Below are 21,536 nucleotides of genomic sequence, written 5' to 3' on the forward strand. Positions count from 1 at the left end.
TCTGAATTATAAACTAAAAAGAACAAAAGATTTATTCTAGGATATAAGGTTTAAATTTTTAAAATTTAATCTGCTGTTATATGCTTCTGTTACCTCTTAGTGTTGCAGAATACTTTCTTTTCTACATTTTGTGATTGATACATGCGTGGTTCTTTGTATGTGTAAAAGCCTGAGCTTGAGTTTTTTAGAGGAAAGGAATAAAAGTTAAATTGGTTAAAGTAAGTGTAGCTTGGGGGATTTGATTATCCCCACAGCAAACTTGAAGATTCAGTTCACTCATCATTTAGGGTACAGACATTATGTAAGGGCATAGTGCCTTTCATCTCTTTTCTAATATCAATAGGTGTCATTGATGCCAGGCAAGAAGAGAAGTGCTACCTTATATTTGGGTCAGCTGCTTTTGTAAAGGGAGCATTTTGAAGAACTTACCTGAAGCTATTCTTAAATATCATTAAATACATTGTCAGATCCTGAACTTGCAAATTCCAGTCATTCAGGGAGCCTCTCAGGAAGATCCTTGCTTTTGCCCTTGCAAAAATAAAAATCATAGCTTATAAAGTAATATTTAAATATGTACTTAGTGTTTAATAGCTAGCATTTGTTAACTGCTTACTCAGTGCCACATACTGGTTAAAGTTCTTTTCAGGTGTTCTTTTTTTAATCTTCACAGACTTCACTTTACAGATGAGGACACTGAGGGTGCAGGGAATTTTAACTTTTTTTCCAAGTTTACACAGGTAATTAGTCATTGAGGCATGGTTCAGATAATTACTGGTCTGTTCAAAAAGATAAAGGTTTTTATTTTGTTTTATTTTTTAGTTTTGGTGTTGTCTCCTTCTCCTTTTATTCCCCTCAGCTTCCTTCTACCCCATGATCTGTTTTGGATTTTTTCCCCCTGTAATTAAGCTTTAAATTTGCTTTTCTCTCTTTTTTCTTTTCTTTCTTTTTCTTTTATTCTTTTTCAAAGGGTTTTTAGTATCCTCAGGAGCAGAAAACTTTGGAAACTTATTCATAAGTTTAGAAATTTTATGAGACACTTCAGAATAATTATACTTCGTTGACCTACGTCTTGTTTTAGAAATTTCCATTTTGAATTATGTTACTTAGAGGAAGGACTATTAAAGTGTTCTTTCTGCCCATTTCTGATACATCTTAAATTTTCCACATTTTCTTCCTGGATATCTGTCAGGAGATGGTATAGAGGTTTGGTAAGTAATACAGTTTGATTTTGTGTGTCTCAAGAATTTTTCATTCAGTCATGTATTTGAGTTTATTTTATTCGGGCCTTTTTTTCCCCCTAGTGTTTCTATTTGCAGTATTTATTGAAAATCCTTGTGCTAATGCTAATTTTGATCTTTTTTTCCACTAGCATGTATTGGAGCACTCAGGCTTGAAGAAGGACATAGGTAAAAAGTATAATATGGAACATTTTCTAACATTAGGGCTATGAAAATTTTCTTATTGTTTAGTTGCATACTTGACATATGCAGTCTGAAAATTATAAAACAATTTAAGTGATATTCTTTAACTCAAAACAATTATGGATATTTCCGTTTCCTCTTATTTTTATAAACACAGCATCAGTTCTTTTAATCCTTAAGGTCCAAAAAGGTTGTCTCATGTTACATTAGGACATACTTAGGACTTTAAGTTATTTCCTCTCTTTGTGAAATTTTATGCAGAAGACTTGAATTACTTAACTGTAAAGTGAATAGCAAATGTTAATCTAAAACATTTTTGAGCATCAGTTTGTTGTCCTGAAATGATTTCTTATGAACCAGAGCCTTTATTGAATTTAAACCCCATAACATATCTTGACACGGGCATGCCATGAGTGAACCCTGCATGTCTTTGTAAGTTCTTGTCAGTGACTAGAAGTTGAAGACCAAGAAACTTGGAAGTGACTTATTCATAAAGTTTTAAAACAGCCTTTACTGTAATGTATTAGCAAAATATGTTACACATTTGAAAATTTTAAAGTTAATGTAGTCACCCAAAATGTTAACACATTAATTATTCTGTCAAACAAGTGTTATTTGGAAACTGGGTATCTTCAATGTTTTTTACTTAGAGTTACTTGAAGTTTACTTAAATTTTGTTTACTTAGAGTAGAACTTCCTAGTTAATAATTAAAAAGGACTAGGTTCTTCTGCAAAGTCTGTGAGAACATGAGCTTCTGCATATGTATAAGTTCTCTCTTTTCCTCTTTTGTTTTTGATTTGTATTAAATTTTTAAGAACAACATTCTGATGGCAGTCTAGGAAAGGTTGAGATAAAGAATATATAAAAAATATTCCACTTTGTACATGTTGTTTATAGTAATCTAAGTTAGCCAGATAAAATTAGGAATTTCACCTAGGGTATCAGGTGGAACCATTAGTTCATTGAAGAATTTACTTTTTAAAAATGTTAGTGGAGGAAAGGAGAAGATGCTTATATTGAGAGTAATCCGAAATATGGTAAGCATCATGTTGTACATGATAAATATATACAGTTTTTATTAAATTAATTTTTTAAAAAGAAATCTTTGAAATCAGTCTGTTGTCAGTAGGAAATTTCATCTGGTATGCAAAAATTTTATGTCTAATCAGTGGATTTCTAGGAATTGACCCATTTCAAAAAGCAAGGAGCAACAGTATAAATAATACAAGTGTGGCATTTTGGAAATGTCTTTTTTTTTTTTTTTTTTTTTTTTTTGAGACAGGGTCTCCCTCTGTTGCCTGGGCTAGAGTGCAGTAGCATTGTCACTATCACAGCTCACTGCAACCTCAAACTCCTGGACTCAAGTGATCCTTCTGCCTCAGCCTCCCAAGTAGCTGTGACTACAGGCGTGTGCCACCATGCCCAGCCAATTTTTAAATTTATCTTGTAGAGACAGGATCTCGCCATGTTGCCCAGCTGGTCTTGAACTCCTAGCCTCAGATGATTTTCCCGTCTTGGCCTCCCAAAGTGCTAGGTTTATAGGAGTGAGGGATGAGGTCCCACCATGTCTGTTTATTTTTAAAGTGACTCCACCCCATTACATTAACAGTAATTGGCAAAGTTTATTCAAATCCAGATTTTCTAGCTTTGTTTTGTTGCTTTAGCATTTTTTTAAAAGTTACCTGAAAGTTAGCTTAAAAAATAAGAGTGTGATTAATGAAGCTGTGTATGATGGTATTACAGTACATATGTTAGTATTTTTGTGAAAGAGGGAGTGAGCAATAACTGATTTGCCAATGATTAAAAGATAATGATGACATTATCCCTTTAAAGTTTGAGTTAGAAATTTATATCCTTTGGCCCATAAAATTGCAGCAGCTCCAGTCACCGCTCCAATATCTCTACCTAAAGGGAAGGTGGAATCACCCTTTTCGGAAGTAACCTCCATTCACTTTGTCCCTCACAGTCTGCTGGTGACCATGACTTCTAAGGTTTACCCCTGGGACCAAAGGCAAGAAGAAAGGGAGGAGAGTGGTAACCAGATAAACTTTACATCCCCTTTGAATTGACCCTTTGGAAGATCATTTATATGAAAAGCAATTTACTTTTACTACACATCTGCCTCTAGTTTCAACACCAATTTTTTCCCTTAATTTCCAAAAGTTTGCCACAATGTTTTTTCAAAGAATGTGGAAAGAATACTGACTAACGTTAGAAGAGAATTACGCAGGGAAAATATTTTCTCAAAAAAAAAAAAAAAACCAAACAAAAATTTGCAGGGAATGGGGTGAGGCTCAACATTACGGAGGTAGAAGATGATATAAATAAGTATTAAGTCATCTGTAGTCTGATACACTTGCTATGTAGATTGCTTGTAACTAACATGAAATGAGTGTGTCATTCTTTACGCATACAATTGGGGAAGAATGGGAAGCCAACCTGGAGGCACAAATGTTCAGCAGCTGCTCTGTATCCAAGCAGCAGAAGTGGCTCTAACAGCACTGGTCTCCTTCATTTCAAAAGCAAAAGCATTTCCAAAGGAGTCTGATCACCTTTACCATCATTAGGCAACAGATAGGATAAGGCTTCATGAAGAGCATTTTGGTGGCTTTTGATTGTTGGGAAAATACATGTAGGAAAAAAACGGAAATTATGCTTGAGATTTTTCTTCCTGGCTCCTTTTTCTCCTGATACTGTTAACATTTCACAACTAAAATAATGTTAACAGATACTTGATTGTAATCTTTTAAAATATATTTTCATGAACTGAGACTGCAGAAATTACCATTTTTTTTAAGGGCACAGTTTACATTTGACCTTTTGCTTACTACATCCAGAGCATCCCCAAATTGGGAGGGATTGCCTATTTAAAGTCAATGGCCATTTTGCCTCACTGTTAACAAGGACTATCCTGTAGCTTCAGTTTTGCTCTCAACTTTGAAAACTGAGTCAAGAGAACTGAATGGAAGTGTAAGGACAAAGCTAGCAGCTCTACTCAAAATACACATGAGTCTGCTATATTTTTCTTCAAAAGACATGTTATTGAGCCCACTTCAGTCAGGGAGCACTGAATATTGGCTTTAGATAAAACCATAATGTTACTCATGTTTCAAATTAATATTTTAAAGAACTATGTTAATACAAACACTTTAAAATGTAGCTATATTTTTCTGTAGTGTAGAAAAATATGGCTGTTACCATAAGGGCATAACTTGTGTGGTTCTTGGTTATTTACATTATTAGAGAACACAAATATGAATAGCTCAAGGTAATTTAACTTTTTTTATGATCCTCTCCTGTCTGAAAAGTAATTTAACTTTGAAGTGAGAGTTTATATGCATCTTCATATGTGGGATAGCTGATATCCTTGGAATATATACTTCAAAAGAAAGATGAAAATACCTGTGAAAACTTAGTACTGGGACCTCTTTTTCCCATGTGCAGTGGTCAGCTTCTTATAAACCAGACATGAAGAGAAACAAAAAATTCTCTAGATCATGAAATTAATTTTCTTTAACCCAGGCACAGGTATAATGACATTTCTCAAAGATCTCCCCTCTTTTTTGAGTCTTGAGTTCAAGCTGTGATTAAGTATATTACATGTTAGAGGATTTTTAAATACCAACAGAAGTGTTTAGTAGTATAGGTGTCACCACTGACTTTGAAAATAAGATTTACCATGAAAATTCATAATACAAGACTAAAGAATGATCAGTTTGAAAATGCAAACCTTGCAATTTAAGAATTATTGTTGGCTGTTAAAATGACAAAATACTACAAACCAGGATGTCTAAGAGCAGAAGTCTGCAGTTGCCCACTCAAATCTGTTTAACAAATCTAATCCAGGATGCATCTCAGCTGTGCCTTCTTTTTGCCTTGTTTCCAGATGCCAATTTTAACACAGGTGCTCTACCACACTGGCTAGCTTTGAGCAGTGTATTTTTGCTTTGCAAGGAAACTTATATGTGCATTTTGTCTTCCCTTTGAATGTTTCTTTTTAACTGCAAACTAAGAAACATTGAGCCCAGCGTTCACATAGCTTGTTCTCAAACTCTATTTTACTTAATTTCTCTATTTTTCATCAGGTCATCCTAAATGTGATTCCTTTCCTTTTCTTTTTTTAAATTTGATTTTGCTTTGTGTTTCTTTATAAAGTGAAGAGTAGGTAACATGAGTTCCTCTTGCCTTTTGCTATTACAGTCTGGTTATCAGGAGCAGCTATTGCTAGATATGATTTCCCTTTTTTTCTTTTTTTTGTGACAGAGTCTCACTCTGTTCCCCAGGCTGGAATACAGTGGTGTCATCATAGCTCACTGTAACCTCAAACTCCTGGGCTCAAGTGATCCTCCTGCCTTAGCTTCCCCAGTAGCTGGTACTATAGGCATGCACCACCACACCCACCTCTTACTAACATTTTATTTTAGCTGGGAATTATGTTCCTTATGCTTCTGGAATGCCAACCTGAAAGTAGAAGTTGTGAGCCAGATGTGATGGTGCATACCTGTAGTCCCAGCTACTTGGGAAGCTGAGGCAGGAGGATCGCTTGAGCCCAGCAGTTCAAGGCCACAGTGCACAGTGATTGGACCTGTGAATAGTGACTGCGCTCCAGCCTGAACAACAGGGTGAGACCTCATTGCTTTGAAAAAAAAAAAAAAAGAAAGAAAAAGAAAATAGAAGCAGTGGAGAGGAAGGCTACTTAGATACTTTGACCCTACTTTGAATAACAGACATTTTGAGGGTTTTCTGTTTTTTTGTTCTTTTTAAAAAACAAAACTCAGGATTAGTTTTCATTGCTTCTAGTTCTTATGTTTGTCATTAATGAATAAGTATTCTGCCCTAGTCCGTAAAGGTAGTTTTATACTCTAACTCTTGTTTTGCCTTTCTAGCTGCTAAGATAGATAATGGTTATTGCAAAGTACACGTTTTTAAATGGTCTCCATTGTGGATTGCTTCTGAGCCGCTGATGGAATGAATACATTGAGAAGGAATGTGTCACTTGGAATCCAGGACCCATTCAGCAAGGATAACTGCCTGATTATATGGTCAGAATGCTCAAACTCTTATGGCATACTGATGGCTTTCTCTTCCATTTCCCCAAAGAGCAAGTTTTGTCAGTCTGAGTTCCCCTCATCTAGCTACTCTCATTTCCATTCCCAAAGTAGTGACCTAGTTCTGTCAGGTGGGTCTCAAACAGAGGTGAAGTGTCAGTGAGTGTGTACAGCAAACCTGTTTAATGATTTATAGGAACAAATAAAAAGAATTTTATTTGCTAATTACTTGAAGTATAGAAAGTTTTGGTTTTCAATTTATGATTTTGTGAAGTATAAAGACATTTCCTGGTTAATTCCAGATGAATTATTCAATATTTTTTCTCTCTTACTGTTAATTTTAATGCTAATGTCTTATAACCACAAAAGCGATTGAATGGAATAACTCTTATCTTTTAAATTTGAAGCTTGTACTAATGATGATCAGATAAATTTCACTTTTTTCTGCAATTTTTAAATAGTATGTAAATACAATTCATTTCAAATTTAATTAGCAAAGTGGAAAATCAGAACAGTCTGCTATAGTGTTCTTGGTTCCCTTTTTTTCTTTATACATTTATAGTACAAACTAAATCATGGGTGAAGACTCATAGTAAATTCATCAGTTTGTGTTTGGTCTTCATGGTGATTACATCTTTTTTCGCTCAACATTTATTAAAGGAGCATACAAAATTTTAGGCTATAGCAAACTAACTTCTTTAGCTTGACTAAGAGCTAGTTTTCATTAAGGAACAGACTTGTAATTCATTTCCACATACTTTAAGATATGACTCATCCCTATTAAAGTTGTGAGACTCAAAACTACGCCCAAATCACTTAATTTTATGTCCTTCCCTGTTTACTGTGTCTGACCTTCAAGATTTCGTGACTGATGCTGAAATGGAAGCCAGCCAATGCAGAAATATGGGGGAAATGAGATCTGAAGAATGCAAGGGGAAGTAGGAATTCATTTATAGCATTTCCAAACCTGCTTTGTCGTGTCTACTTCACTACAGTCAGAGGAAAAGAACTGATTTCATGGAAATTACCAGCTAAACCTTACATCTGTCTTTAATGTTATAAGGAAATAAACTGAAAAGGTAAGTGAGATGTCTGTTTTGAAGAAACACTCTGTTAGGTATTTTAAAACCAGTTGTTCCATGTTAGTAAAGATGGGCAGCTTCTTTATTCCTAGCTTTAAAAAGTCTTGACCACATTTGGCATGTTTCTCAGTATTGTGGAGAAAGTGGTGGTTCCAACCAAGATGGAGCTTTTCCTCCTACATCTCAGCAGCTAAGCCAGAAATTGTATTGAAGTATATGAAGTGCCAATTTTTGTTGTCCTGTTGTGCTCAAATCCTTTCTAAAAAAACTTTGTTTCAGTTGAGTTTTAGTTTTATCCCTCACTACATAGAAAAATTTTTAATGCTTCAAAGTTCCTACTAGCACTACATTTGCATTAGATGTAATCAAATAAGAGTAAAATTATAAGTTTTTAATGGTCTTTTAACATCCACCTATAACGGTTTTGTATAATTCAAAAATTGCTAGAAATAAGTTATTCTGCATTTATTACACACCTATGTAATAGGCATAGTGGTAGGTCCTTTAATACACAGATAGACTAGCGTACAGTTCATGTCCCGAAGGAGTTCATTTTTATTGATACAATATAGATAGAATTCTAGTTTAGGGAATCAAAATTTAATAAAGTCATGCTAATTCTATTGCCCCATCAACAATCTAATAACTAGCATGCTTATCTGAATGACATTGTATATGAAAGAACCTTGTGCATACAAGTGCATGTGTGTAAAAGTAACATTTATTGAATACTTTGTATGTGCCAGAACTAAGTGTTCTAAATTCCTTTGCATATATATTTTTTAATCATCATAACTATCCTATGAGGTAGGTTCCATACTATTAAAGCCTATTATCTAAGGAAGGTGGAGAAGTTAACTAAGTTGGTCTAAGTTTGCATAACTGATCTAGGACCACTGTTTGAACCCTATACTCTTAATTTGAGTGTGATATTTATGTATAGTACCTGGCTATAAATACTTAAAACATTCCAAATTCTTAGTAAAATTTGCCAAGTTTAAAAAGAGTACCAAAGATTATAATAGTAATTAGGCTTTTTATGAGACTGACACACGGTCTACTACACTAAGGAGACAACTAGGCTTTTTAGAGAGCCAAAAATTTTCTTCCTTCAATCTCTGCCTCTAAGGCAGTCATTTTGCATGATGACCCTTTCCCCTCAATACACAGACACAAAATTTAAAGAACTGGAACAGAGAAAGCAGAGCTTATCACAGTTTCATTTTATATTTAGTACCTTGTCCCTCAGGTCCAACCCCTTTTTGCAGCATGGACGTTTTCTTCAGCTGCTAAATCATAAAATATGCTGAGACTTTTCCTAGGATTCTTAAAAAAATAGATTAGGCTTTGTGCAGAAGTACAGAGAGAATGCTCAGAGAATCCCAGGTAGGTAATTTACTTCCTGTTGTATGCATAGTTTATTTGAAACTTCTGCACGTCTATCCCTTGTTGTTTTATACTTTTGTAAATCTGATTTTTACCTTTAATAAACTTTTCTGAAGTGAGTGGTTTTTTGTTTCATTTCCCATTAGATTCTGTATCCTCTTTGTTCACTTTATGTATGCTATTGCCACCCCCTTCAAAACTTGCGGTTTAATTGAAGTGAAAGTATCTCCTGTATACCTAGTATTGTTGAGGGTTAAAATATACATATGCCAAGTCTTTGCTTTTAGCTCAATTAAGGTTCACCCAACATTAAAACTTCACAAATTTTTAAGGAAAAAATCAGAAGTTGTAAAATCAACATGAGAAGTTTCATTATATATCTCAAACAATTGTGGCAGAAAAATCTGCCCTAGTGAAATCAGATTAACTATTCTGTGAATACCAGAGGAATAATTTTGACCATATTTCTTTTAGATCACAGCTTTTCAAACTTTAATGGGTATGTGAATCACCAGGGATCTTGTTAAAATGCAGATTTTGATTCAGTAGGTCTGGGGTCAGTCTGAGAATTTGAATTTCTTTTCTTTTTTAAAATAAAATTTTGATTGAAATATAGATCACATACCTTAAAATTCACTCCTTAAAACTGTACAATTAAGTGTTTCTTACCATGCTAAGTTGTGCAACTATCACTATTCTATTCAGGACATTTTCATCATGCCGAAAAAGAAACCCTGTGCCTGTCACTCCCCAGCCTCCTCTCCCTTTCACTCCTCCCCTCCTCCCAGCATCTGGCAACCACTCATCTACTTTGTCTTTTTGATTTACCTATTCTGGACATTTCATACAAACGGAATCATACTTTATATAGACTTCTGTAACTGGCTTCTTTCGGGTTCATCCATGTTGTATCGTGTATCAGTACTTCATTACTTTTTGTGACTGAGTAATATTCCGTTGTACAGATACATCACATTTTCTTTATTCATTCATCAATTGATGGACATTTGGGTGGTTTCCACTTTTTGGTTGTTACGAGTAATGCAACTATGAACATTTGTATATGAGATTTTGTGTAATGTATGTTCTCATTGCTGTTAGGAATATACCTAGGGGTAGAATTGTTGGATTATACTGTAACTTGAACACTTTGAAGAATTGGGAAACTTTTCTAAAGTGGCTGTACTACTTGAGAGTCTGCATTTCTGACAAGTACCCAGGTGATCCTGACTAGCAGCCTCTAGACTACATTCTTGCACCTGTAAAGAAAACAGGACAATGAACTTGTAACTGACTTCAGCTGGCCAGCAGCAAAGAAGATGGGGTTTTGGTCTTCACAAGTCCTTGATGTCTGAAACCTTCTAACATTAGTCTCATTGCACCTGGGTGTGTTCTTCTAACCTTTGAACTTCTCATGTAAATTGATACAGCTGATAAGCTAAAGGGAAAGAGAATATTCATTTTTAGTTGAAAGAGGCAACTCTAAATTGGGAATGCCCATATTCTCAATATTTCAATCCTTTGTAGATTCCTTCAGAGAATGAGGGGTATACTGGTGGAAGCATACACACAAATGATTTAATACGTTGTAGTGAATGTTAGGATAGACCAAAGGAGAGCAAATTCAAGAAAGACTTCCAAGAGACTAGGATTCCTGAACTCAATCCTTTTATTCATTCAGTTAAGATTTGACTTAATGTGGGAGATCCAGATTCTGTTCAGGTGAGGTAAGGTGATGGTGGGGTTAGGAGGTGGTAGAAAAGACTTCTTGGAGGTGTTACTTGAAGTAGCCAGGATTATAGATAGATAGGTATATGAGAAAGGTGTAGTCTAAGATGATGGAACAGAAATAACAAAAATATTGAGGTCATAAATGGCAGGTACCAGCTATCTTTACTGAATGGCTACCATGTTCCCACATGCTGTGCTAAGCCTTGGGCATGTAAAAAGGAATAAAACATGGCCCCTGCCCTCATAATTAGCAGTCAAATAAGAGATTCTGAGCATAATATAGTGTGATCTGTATAAAAAATAGGTATAAAGAAGTACACAGTAGTTTTTAGGAAGTCGTGATTCTCTTGACTGGTGGATGGTTCTGTTTGGCTTGACTCAGTGGTGCCTGAAATGAAGGGAGTGGGAAATACAGATGAAAAGGTAAATTGAGATATTATTTACTGCCTTCTACTTTGGGAGAAATGGTCTAAATCCCTTAGCATGTGGCCTAGTAATAAGGAGAAGGGAACAGCAGAAGTCTGGGTTTTGGAGGTTTTATTCCCCACTTAGTGCCTGTGCGACTCTCATGTGTGATTATCAGTGCAGGCTGCTTGGTATGGGCCTCAGTTTTTTAAAGAAATGAATTACCTAGTAAATTCTAGGGCCCAACTTCTATACCCCATAGTTGGAAATTGTCAGCTGTTCTACAAAGATTGATTTGTGAGGTGCTCTTCAAAATAACTTCTTATGACATTTTCCACCTTTTCTTGGCTGTTCACAGCCAAGAGACCTTAATTCTTTCCCCATCCCAGTAGATAAATTTGCAGGGTAAAGTTTTCATGATTTATACTGGACAGGTTTTTGTATGTCTCAGTAACTGTATGTATATTATCTATTGCTGCAGAACAGATTTCCCCCAAAACTTGGCAGCTTAACATAAACATTTATTATCCCATAATACTCAGGGTGAGGAATCTGGGAGTGGCTTAGCTGAGTGATTCTGGCTCAGAGTCTCAGGAGGTTGCAGTCATCTAAATGCTTGACTGGGGTTGGAGGATTTACCTCCAAGGTGGGTCACTCGCATTCCTGGCAATTAGTGTTGGTTCTTGGTAAGAAACCTCAGTTCCTAGCCAAGTGGACCTCTTCGTAGATAGTATTTGCATGACATGCAGCTAGCTCCCCCCACCCCAAAGTGAATAATCTGGCAATACTCCATTTCTATAATATCTCCTTGATCACACAAGTCAACTCTATTCACTGTGGGAGGGGACTGCACAGGGCTAGAATACCAGGAGATGAGAATCACTGGGGCCATCTTGGGGGCTGGCTGCTGAAACTGGATGAATTTGAGGCTACTTACTGTCCTATTGCACCAAGTTTATAAAGCTGGCTGTTGATGTGCAAACTTAGTGATGCCTATTTATGATTCCTGGTATATACTTTATAGTGATTTCTCCAAAAATCATTTTGACCTAAATGTAAAGAAATTATTCAGTATGAGCACAGCATTTTTAAACAATTGAGGGGGCAGACATATTTCTAAGAGGCAGGTTCATATCTACACCAAGGTGAATTCTCATAGGTTTTAACATATATAAGCTGCTCAACAAATATTTGCTCAATGAAAGCCAGTGTGCATGCCGGTAGTCCCAGCTACTCAGAAGGCTGAGGCAGGAGTAAGAGCCCTTGAGTCCAGGAGTTTGAGGCTGTAGTGTGGAATGATCATGCTTGTGAGTATCCACTGCTCTCTAGCCTGGGCAAAATAGTGAGACTCTGTCTCTTGAAGAAAAAAAAAATTTTTTTTTCTTAATTGAACTGACAAGAGAATTCTCTTGCTATACCTCTTTTGGGCTTATTTGATAAGGTAAAGGCAGGAATTAGGGGTTGATTTGGAGATGGAAAGGAAGAGTCTGGCATCACCGTCAGGTTTCTAGTTAAAATAGCTAGTAGTAACTGTTTACTGAGATAAGGAATGAGAGAGCAGGCCTGGGCTCAAGAGAGGTGGCTAAGGAATTGAGCACAATTAGTTTGATATGTCTCTGGAGATACTGGAAACTTGGGTTTGGAAATCTGTCCATCTATATGTAGTCTGAAGCTCAAATGAGAGGTTAAAAATGTAGAAAATAAAAACTCCAGGAGAATTGGGAAAAGGGAGCAACACCAAATCCATGGGAGAGAAATTTCAAGGAGGTCAATAGTAGCAAACACAGGGAGTGTGAGAAAGATGATTGAGATATGTCCACAGTAATTGGCAATATGATGGAACTTTGCCAAGCAATTTCAGAGGGACAGTTGTGGGGAAAGCAGATTACTAGTGAATTGGGGAAAGTGAGGACTACTCTTAAGAAGCTTGCTGAGCTGGGCGCTGTGGCTCAGGCCTATAATCCCAGCGCTCCGGGAAGGGTGAGGCTGGAGAATCGCTTGAAGCCAGAAGTTGGAGACCAGCCTGGGCAATATAGCAAGACCCCATCACTACAAAACAAAAAAGCTTGCTGAGAAAGGAAGGAGGAGGGAGGAAATGGGTAACTATAAGGGAATTGAGGGAGGAGGACTTTTTCTTTTTTTAAAGGTTGGGAGGGCTGATTGAAAATAGGAAGGTTGAAGGTAAGAGAAAGGGGATGATGACTGCTGAACCAAGACTCCGGAGAAGGTGGAAGTGAATGAGATGGAAAGTCCTGATGAAGCAGTTCCTTGGACAAGAAATCGCCACATCCTCTGAGATTGGAGGTAAGAATATGTAAATGTGCAAAGTGAGGAGGTTTGAAAGATTTTGAAACTTGTTTGCTTTAAATACTGAATTTTTCAAGAATTAGCAGTTTCTTTCTTTCTTTTTTTTTTTTTTTTTTGAGACAGAGTCTTGCTTTGTTGCCCGGGCTAGAGTGAGTGCCGTGGTGTCAGCCTAGCTCACAGCAACCTCAAACTCCTGGGCTTCAACGATCCTACTGCCTCAGCCTCCCGAGTAGCTGGGACTACAGGCATGCGCCACCATGCCCGGCTAATTTTTTCTATATATATTTTAGTTGTCCAGATAATTTATTTCTATTTTTAGTAGAGACGGGGTCTCGCTCAGGCTGGTCTCGAACTCCTGACCTCAAGTGATCCACCCGCCTCGGCCTCCCAGAGGGCTAGGATTACAGGCGTGAGCCACCGCGCCCGGCCAGGAATTAGCAGTTTCTTAAAAGTCCACAAGAAGAATGTGCTACTGATTGTTCATATCTCAGGTGTCAGGAAGTCCTGTTCTAGTTGAGCAGACTAAAATTACTATCTTCACGTTTGTTAGACTGACTTAGTTTTGAGACCTTGGGCACACCCTTTAACCTCTCTGGACCTCAGTGTTATCATTTCTAAAAACTATACTGGGTGCTCTTTGAGGTTCCTTCTAGCTCTGTCCATCAGTCCCCAACCTTTTTGGCACCAGGGACTACTTTCATGGAAGATAATTTTTCCATGGAACAGTGGGGGGTAGAAGGGGATGGTTTTGGCATGATTCAAGCGCATTACATTTATTATGCACTTTCTTTTATTATTATTGCATTGTAATATATAATAAAATAATTACACAACTCACCATAGGTTAGGTACCCCTGCACTAACCCCTCTGAATCACATCTCTCAATGAATGTGCTATTGGCATTGCATTCAGTTTGGCTCACTAATTTACTACTTTAAAATGTATTGATAACATTAAATTATTCCCTAGTATCAGGTGTGCTCAAATATGTATGCACTTTGAAAAATAATTTCAATGAACATGAATCTCAGCTCTTCTGTGTGACTAAGCAAATTATTGAACCTGTCTGAGCCTTTGATATCCCCTCTGTAAAGTGTGAAAGGGCTAATAATACCTATTTTATTTAATTTTCACAACAGTCATATTAGGTATTGTAAACTAAAAGTAAAGTCCTAAGCACTCCCACGGACTGAACTGACCCACTCTTGGCCAAGGAGACCCCAGGAAAACCCTAAAACTGAGTTCCACGCCATGCTAGGAGGGGAGTTGGACACACTTTGTTATACCCCCTATCTTTTAGAGTTTAGACACAACAGTGGACCAGCATTAATGTTAAAATAGAGATCATAAGACTGACAGAACAGACTGTGGCAGTAAGGTATCAAATTATAAACAAAATGTAAGGCCAAGCTGGGCAAGGGTTAAGTCCTTCCTTACAATCCATAACATCTAGTTGAAATAGGTCTTTTTTAGCTGGCCTGGAATCACATGATAGATAATAGACCCCCTTATTAATAACTTAGGCATTCCTACTGAGTCCAAATTTTTAGACAAAGCTTAACTCTCTCAACTAATTTCCAGTTTAAAAAAAATCTATAAATCCACCTATAACTTGTAAGCCCATACTTTAAGATATTTTACCTTTTCAGGCTGAACAACTGTATATCCACATATTGATTTATGATTTTGCCTGTAATTCCTGTCTCCCTAAAATGTATAAAACCAAATTGTAATCTGACCACTTTGGGACCACTTACACAAGTCTTGGATTTGTATATCCCGGGCCTTCAGTCACTCATATTGGCTCAGAATAGACCTCTTTAAATTATTTTACAGAGTTTGGTTTTTTCATTAACAGTATGTTAAAGCATTTATGGTGTTGGAAGCACTATAAAAATTCAATAAATGGCAGGTTCAGAATCCTGTATTCAGTATCCTAGTGGCCAGATGTGTTCAGGAATTAAGAAATTTCTAGATTTTAGAAAACTACTCTAGGGCATAGGTACTTATATTGCATGTTGTGTTATTCCTCAGTAGAGTCTGGAGCAGCATGCATAGTCAAACACATTAATATGTCTACAGGAAACATGATGAATAAAAACTACAAGTAGCCTCATGTTCAGGTTTTACCTCTAAATGATTAAGCCTGTAATCCTAGCACTCTGGGCGGCCAAGGCAGGAGGATCGTTTGAGGCCAGGAGTTTGAGACCAGCCTGAGTAACAAAGCGAGACCTTGTCTCTACAAAAAATCAAAAAATTAGCAGGTCATGGTAGCACATGTCTGTAGTCCCAGCTACTTGGGAGGCTGAGGCAAGAAGATTGCTTGAGCCCAGGAATTTGAGGTTGCAGTGAACTATCCACTGCTCTTTAGCCCAGGCAACAGAGAAAGCCCCATCTCCAAAAAGAAAAAAAAAAAAAAAAGAATTTTGTACTAAACATGGAAAAATCCTTTTGGTTTTCAGAACTTTTTGGATTTTGGAATTAATTGCAAGTAAGGATTATGGATCTGTACTAATCAGTCAGCATGCATTTATTAAGCCCTACTCAAGACTGTACTTTCAGGGATCATTTCTATAGATTGTTAAGCCCTACTCTTTGGACAGCTCTGTTTAGTACTATGGGTATTATAAACAGAGAATTAGCCTTGGTTTCTGTCCTCCCTCTCCGTGCTGTTTGGACCATTTATTAAGAACTACTACAAGTATGAGGGGGGGAAAACTCGTGGCATAGAATAGAAGGAAGAACATAGGCAACTCAATACAAAACTGAGGAAAAGAGTCACGAATTAGGACATGCTATCATAAAAGGACATTCCAGTGATTACTGAACATTAAAAAGTACTCAGACCTCATTAGTAATCAGGGAAATGTATATCAAAAGCACAATGAAACACTCTGGTGAGTGGTGGAAATAAAAATATCTGACAGTAACAAGTGCTGGTGAGGACATGGAGCAACGGGAACACTCATACAGTGCTGGTGGAAGAGTAAGTTAGAACAGCCACTTTATAAATCAGTTTAACTAGTAAATTTGAAGATACGTACACATACACCCCATGATGTATTGACACTCCTTGAATGTGTATACCCTAGGCCTAGAGAAACTCATGCACACATGCAACAGGATACGTATACAAGAATGTTGACAGTATCATCATTTGTAAATGTCAAAAACTAAAAATAACCCAACTCCAAAAGTAGAATGGGTGAATTGTGGCATTTTCATGCAAAGTTAATCTATGCTGCATGTAACATAGATGAATCTTACAAACATAATGTTAACCAAAGAAGTCAGAGAAAAATAACAGTACAATTCCACATAGGACACAAAACAATAAAAGCTAGAAAGTGATTACCATCCAAGTCAGGCTACTGCTTACCTCAAAGGGGAGAGAGAGGTGTGTGATATGGTACGGAAAGGACACACAAAAGACTTCTAGAATTTATTTTTGGTCAACATGGTGATTCCATGGATGTTTGCTTTGTAATTACTAATCTGTTTCATGTACTTTGTTGGTGTTAATGTTTCACAATAAAACAGATGTGTTTCTTTTTTAAACATATTGGCTTTGGGTTCAGATTTGTCAGAACTTTGTCATCTTGAGCAAAATAATTAACATCCTTGCAGTACTGTGAGGGTTACTGAAGCAAACTATCACCATGCCTGATGGTGCTAGTAACAGTGGGCTGCAGCTTCTTTCCATGTGCCAGACATTGTGCAAAGATCCAATTTAATTCTTAAAACATCCTTGTGAGATTGATGCTATTATTTTTCCATTTTATAAGAAATCAAGGCCCAGGGGGGTTGTGTCAGGAAATAGGCTTATTCATTTAATGGCCAACTCACCAAATTTACTTTCACTTCTTTAACTAAAATTTATAACAATTCATATTGAATTCAGCAATTTTAATAGCTTTGACCAGGTTTCGTTTTGTTTTCAAGGCATGTTCTATTTGCTTCTGCCTTAACTCCCTGCCATTACTGCTGCTGCTATACCACTGGAGGGAGTAGAGGCAGAGTCCTCTCTGCTAAGGGAAGCAGGGAGGAGTCAGGCCAGCCTGAGCTGCTGACCCCAGAGATGGGTGTTGCAGGATGACATAAAATATATAAGAACCCAGTAATAAGCCTGTGAAGGAGGGGAGCAGATGACATCTAAGAAAAGCAGGCTCAAAGAGGTGATTTCCTCAAATCAAACAATTAGTAAACTGACAGCAAATATCTGAACCCAAGCCTTTGCATTTAAGGTATCACCCCTCTTGTGGGCATTTCCTATATTTCAATTAGAATACTGTGAGAATGGAGAGAACAGAGAATCTTCCAGACCCTAAGGAAGAAATTGTTTAACGATGGGATTTCCCATGATATGGCCAAGATGACTACAATCATCTTAAATATACGAAGACACTGAATGGAAAAGTTTGGTTTCTGGGCCTTTTTGGCTAATTAATGAGCAAGTCTTTGTGAGAACTTACATCCAAAATTAATACTAGGTACCTAGGAGATACAAAGAAGTAGAAGTATAGACAGTTCTGGCTCCAAATCCTATGCTCTTTCTAGTATATCAGAGGTTCCTTATAAATATTTGTTGAACAACCAGAAACAGTGGGAAAAAGGACTACTTTTGTAGATAGTCTTCCTGAAAGGAGAGGGGAAAAAAAGAGTTGGTAGGAAGCCAGGCACGGTGGCTCACGCCTGTAATCCCAGCTCTTTGGGACGCTGAGTGGGGAGGATTACTTGAGGCCAGGAGTTCAAGGCTGTAGTAAGCAATGATGGTACCACTACACTCCAGCCTGGGTGACAGTGTGACACCCTGTTTTAAACAAAACAAACAAAAAACGAGTTGATAGGAAAGATATCATTAGACTGTTCCCTACTGTGACCACCAGGTGGCACTAGTTTCACAGATAATAGGTCCTGGTTTCTTTGTAGAATAGAGTTAAAACCACTGGTATGTACAGTATATTATGAAATTGCCAGAGTAGCTCACAAAATTATTTTCAAACTTCAAAGATTAATTTAAAATTTTGTTTTTATCTTGACACTTATTTTTTTGAACACTGTATAAGGGAATGAACATCAAGCTTGAAATTTTCCAAATATATATTCCACTAGCCCCAGGACTTGAGTGAAGGCCCTAATATTCAAAAACTGCCAGCTTTAGCTTCCATTTTAGGATATTTGACTTCCTGGCTAAAAGAAAGTTTTTGTTTAATTCTACCCTGCACTTTATAGGTGCTTTTTAAAATATAAACATATGACAGGATAACAACCAATTGTGAAACAGTAACTGACATTAGTAATTTGGTATTTTAAAAAATTCCTTTGGATCGTTGAGCTCAGGAGTTTGAGACCAGCCTGAGCAACGAGCGAGACCCCATCTCTACTAAAAATAGAAAGAAATTAGCTGGACAACTAAAAATATATAGGAAAAATTAGCTGGGCCTGGTGGCACGTACCTGTAATCCCAGCTACTTGGGAAGCTGAGGCAGTAGGATCGTTTGAGCCCAGGAGTTTGAGGTTGCTGTGAGCTAGGCTGATGCCACGGCGCTCTAGCCCGGGCAACAGAGTGAGACTCTGTCTCAAAAAAAAAAAAAAAGAAATTCCTTTGGGTTCCTTTTGATACCAAGATATATTTCAGTAATTTCAGCCCAGTTCAATGAAAATCTTATGCTTTAAGGAAAGAGGTGAGAATGAAAGGGAATCAACTTGGAGAGGACACTAAAGACATATTTATTCTCTTCTGCTTCCTCCCTTTCTCTTTTTGTCTCTTTTCTACTTTTCCCTACCACCTTTTTTCTCATACTTATTTTCTTTTTTTCTCTCCCCTATTCTCTCATAATGTGTTATGCCTTTAGGTTTATTTCAGCATTTTTTAATGAAATTTTCAAACTTGGAGAACAATTAAAAGAATTTTCAGTGACCCTACCAACCACCTAGATTCTACAATTAATAGTTACTATACTTGCCTTAGCATATGTGTCTATTTATCCTTCCATTATTCAATTCATCATATTCCTGTGATCCACTTCAAAGTAAGTATGGTATGATAAGTAATAACTTGGTTTTTGCCCAAGTTCTTGGCACAGAACTCCTAAAACCCTTGGAATTTCCTGAGTTTTAGGAGTGTCTCATGTTATTCACAAGGAATCCCCTTTTTTAATCACACCTGAGTTTATGCCAGTGAAGTGACTTCCTGTAGAGCCCCTAGATAGAGTCTCAGGATGGGGCAAGTCAACAGAAAGACCAAGTGATTAAAAGGTTGGAACTTTGAGCCCCAACCACCAACTGCCAGGAAGGGGTCGCAGGGCTGGAGATTAAGCTCTATAAAAACTCTTTTAACAATCAGATTTGATGAACATTCATGTTGGTGAACATGTTGAGGTGCCAGGAGGGTGGAGCACCTGTAGAAGGCATGGAAGCCCCACCCCTCATGCCTGATCTTACCCCACGCATCTCTTCCACCTGGCTGTTCTTGAGTTGTATACTCTATAGTAAACCAGTAAGAATAAGTAAACTGAGTTTCCCTGAGTTCATTAGCTATTCTAGCAAATTATTGAACTCAAGGAGGGGGTCATGGAAACCTCCAATTTATAGCTGGTCTGTCATAAATACATTAGAAGTGGGGGCAGTCTTGTGGGACTGAGCCCTTAACCTGTGGGGTCTATGCCAACTCTGGGTAGTTTCAGAACTGAACTCAATCTCTAGATACGAACTGGAGAATTGATTATCGGTGTGGAAAACCTCACATTTGGAGTCAGAAGTGAAGAACAATCTTCCAGACATTAGTACAAAACCCTCCCAAATAAGTTAGCATGTGATAGGGCTTTAAATTTATCTACCAACATAAACCTTTGGGCTTGCAACATCTTTCTTATAAAAACAGCATGTATTTTAGTGAAGTTTAGTTTACATTTCTTTGACTTGGGTCTTACCTCTTGCTTTGGTCTTGCCAAGCATCATAGCACTTCATGCAATATGAAGATGCTTTCTTGGCAGACTTCCTTCCTTGGGGTCCATCCAGGATGATCAAGGATTGGTTAGTCATCAGGCCGGGCGCGGTGGCTCACGCCTGTAATCCTAGCTCTGGGAGGCCGAGGCGGGTGGATCGCTCGAGGTCAGGAGTTCGAGACCAGCCTGAGCAAGAGTGAGACCCCGTCTCTACTAAAAATGGAGAGAAATTATCTGGCCAACTAAAAATATATATACAAAAAAATTAGCCGGGCATGGTGGCTCATGCCTGTAGTCCCAGCTACTCGGGAGGCTGAGGCAGTAGGATCGCTTAAGCCCAGGAGTCTGAGGTTGCTGTGAGCTAGGCTGACGCCACGGCACTCTAGCCCGGGCAACAAAGTGAGACTCTGTCTCAAAAAAAAAAAAAAAAAAAAAAAAAGGATTGGTTAGTCATCAGTGGTGGCCAAGGTAGGACTTTGGCTGGACAAAGTCCTCAATAATCAACTTCACTTCATGACATGGCCTCTCTCACTTGCTGTGAGTTTTCTAGGAGAAGGTCTTGTTTCTTCCCACATGGATTAGGAAACAATGTCAGCTTCCAGACCGGGAGTGTGTTGCTATGGGAACCTAAAGTTATTTGGAGTTGCAAAATGATAGCGAGTAATCAGTGACACAACTTGAAACATGCCATAATTGTCCCTGGAGAATAATAGGGTAAAGTCTTTTGTTCTTAGATCAGGGAAGTTATGTGCTTTTGTCCTCCTAGAGCTTCTGGGAGGGTGATGAGCTGCTGAGTGAGGAAGCCGGGGGTTGGGCAGAGGTAGTTTCTGATGGTTAAGATAGACTCCCAGTTTTCCTGTTTCCTAGTTCTCCTATTATGAGTCGCTTAGACAATTCATTTATTCTTTCTGAGATGCTTTTTTTTTTTTTTTTGAGACAGGTTCTCACTCTGTCACCTGGGCTTGAGTGCAGTGGCCTCATCATAGCTCACCGCAATCTCAAACTCCTGGGCTCAAGTGATCCTCCTGCCTCAGCTTCCTGAGTAGCTGGGACTACAGGCCCACACTACCATGCCCAGCTAATTTTTTCTATTTTTTGTAGAGATGGGGGTCTTGTTCAGGCTGGTCTTGAACTCCAGGCCTCAAGCAATCCTCCCTCCTTGGCCTCTCAAAGTGCTAGGATTACAGGCGTGAGCCACTGTTCCTG

At 37.7% G+C, this 21,536-nt stretch overlaps 1 long non-coding RNA gene across 2 annotated transcripts; it reads left to right on the top strand.

Annotated features, from left to right (window-relative positions):
* The first annotated feature begins 1,074 nt into the window (after positions 1-1,074).
* LOC123634434 lies at positions 1,075-9,057 on the top strand. Of its 2 annotated transcripts, none has more exons than XR_006733915.1 (2): positions 1,075-1,406; positions 6,309-9,057. It is a non-coding gene; the product is annotated as an uncharacterized LOC123634434 (long non-coding RNA). The 2 variants fall into 2 exon arrangements; XR_006733916.1 differs by lacking the exon at positions 1,075-1,406 and adding an exon at positions 5,770-6,044.
* The last annotated feature ends 12,479 nt before the right edge of the window (positions 9,058-21,536 follow it).

Source organism: Lemur catta, chromosome 3 (assembly GCF_020740605.2).
Source record: "Lemur catta isolate mLemCat1 chromosome 3, mLemCat1.pri, whole genome shotgun sequence".
NCBI classification, from domain to species: Eukaryota; Metazoa; Chordata; class Mammalia; order Primates; family Lemuridae; genus Lemur; species Lemur catta.